The following is a 2416-nucleotide window of genomic DNA, read 5'->3' on the forward strand; positions in this document are numbered from 1 at the left end:
AGAAAAAAATTGGAGTGAGAGATCACTGTATTAATCACTGTGTACAGCAGTAATTGCAATAATAATTAGAGTTAACAGGGAATGACAGTCCAGATGGAACATAAATAAATAATCAACCATGGACAGTGCATAAAATCACAGATTATGATAAATTGTTTTAAACACACAAATAGAATCAAGGAGTTGGTAGTGAGAATGGTCACCTTATATAAGATGGTCAGGAAAGACCTTTTCAAATATGTGAAATTTTAGACAAGATATAAAGTTAAGAATGAGTAATTCATGTGGGGGCTGTGAAAAAATGAGATTCAACACTCAGCACACAGGGGAAAGTTTGTATTTTTCACAAACAGCTATGAAGGAATGTGATGACCAATGAATGTATCATCAGGGGCAGCTGTGGCTCAGGCTCCAACAATGCATCCACCACTTCAGTATCTGCTCCTAGCGCTAAACCAACCTCCCATTCAAAGCTGCTCTGGCATCTGATACCAGGGGTACAAAAATCAGCATTTTCAAAACTGTCTCCACATATCTGCAGGTGTCATTCTTGCATTTTCCTGTGTTGATGCTGGTTTTCAACCATCCTACTAGTTCATCTATGCTACCATATTTAATGTCTTGTAACTCTCAGTACATTCAGTGGTCCCTCCTACCATTTCCAAAAGGATAGTTCTAGGATATTTTTTCTATTAATTTATTTATTTTAATTTGATATATATGATAGCAGAATGCATTTTGATTAATTGTACACAATTGCAGCACAGCTTTAGATTTTTATACTTGTACACTATGTAGCGTCACACCATATGTGCATGTACCTAGGGTAATGATGTCCATATCATTTCACCATCTTTCCTGTCCCCCATTCACCCTCCCACCTTTCCCTTCCCTTTGCCCAATCAAAGTTCCTCCATTTTTTCCCATGTCTCTTCCTTCCCTGTTATGGATCATCATCCAATTATCAGAGAAAATTTGGCCTTGTTTTTTTTTTTTTTTTTTTTTTTTTTGAGGGGGAGATTGTCTTACTTCACTTAGCAGGATATTCTCCAACTCCATCTATTTATCTGAGAATGCCATAATTTTATTATCTTTTTATGCTGAGTAATATTCCATTGTGTATATATACCACAGTTTCTTTATCCATTCATCTATTGAAAGATATCTCGGTTGCTTTCACAGTTTATCTATTGTGAATTGAGCTGCTATGAACATTTATGTGGCTGCGTTACTATAGTATGCTGATTTTAAGTCATTTGGATGTAGACTGAAAAGTGGGAGAGCTGGGTCAAATGGTGGCTTCATTCCAAGTTTTCGAAGGAATCTCCATTCTGCTATCCAGAATGGTCGCACCAATGTGTAGTCCCACCAGCAATGTATGAGTGTCCCTTTTCCCCCACAATCTCATCAACATTGATTGTTGTCTGTGTTCTTGATAATTGCCATTCTGACTGGTGTGAGATGAAATCTTAGAGTAGTTATAACTTGGATTTCTCAAATTACTAGAGATATTTTACATTTTTTCATATATTTATTGATCACTTGTATATCTTCTGTGAAGTTTCTGTTCAGCTCCTTATCCCATGTATTGATGAGGTTATTTTTTTTACTTTATTTTATTTTATTTTTGGTGTGAAATTTTTTGAGTTCTTTATATACCCTGGAGATTAGTGCTCTATTGGATTTTGCATGTGACAATAATTTGCTGCCAAAATGTAGATTGTTTATTTTGCTGAGAAGAAACTTTTTAGTTTGGGTCTATACCATTTATTAATTCTTGATTTTTTTTTCTTGTGCTTTTAGAGTCTTGATAAAGAAGCCAGGGCCTAATCTGACATGAGGAAGATTTGGAACTATTTTTTTTTTTTTTTATATAAGCTCAGGTGTCTTGTCTAATTCTTAGGTCTCTGATTCCCTGTAATATAAAAGTGAGAACTGAATTGCCTGTCACCACTAAGGCATGAATTACAGAACAGGTTTATTGGGGGAAATTACTCCAAATTTAGGATTAACAATTAAAAAGAAAACATGGTATCCCTTTATCTCTATGAGAGGATTATGAAGCTCTTTTCTAGGGTTTTACTTTTGATTTTTTCAGCATGGAAAGAGCCTTTTAATGAAGGAAAAAAAGATAAACTGCTTATGTGCAACATGCTCTAGATTATGATTATTGTTGTTAATATGGATTGCTTATGATTTTGTGCTGTTTAATTCCTAGAGTCCTAAAGTTCAGGGGGAATTTAAGAGTGACACAGAAATTCATCACTGATTCTTGGGACTCTGAGTTCGGGTTCAGCCCCTCCTATATTTAGAAAGAAAACTTCTGCAGGAAATGGTGGCATATACCTATAACTCCAGTGGCTTAGGAGGCTGAGGCAGGAGGATCACAAGTTCAAGGCCAGCCTCAGGAACTTAG

This window comes from Marmota monax, unplaced genomic scaffold, assembly GCF_021218885.2.
Source record: "Marmota monax isolate L192 unplaced genomic scaffold, Marmota_monax_Labrador192_F-V1.1 WCK01_AAM20220418_F8-fsc00325, whole genome shotgun sequence".
Taxonomy (NCBI): Eukaryota; Metazoa; Chordata; class Mammalia; order Rodentia; family Sciuridae; genus Marmota; species Marmota monax.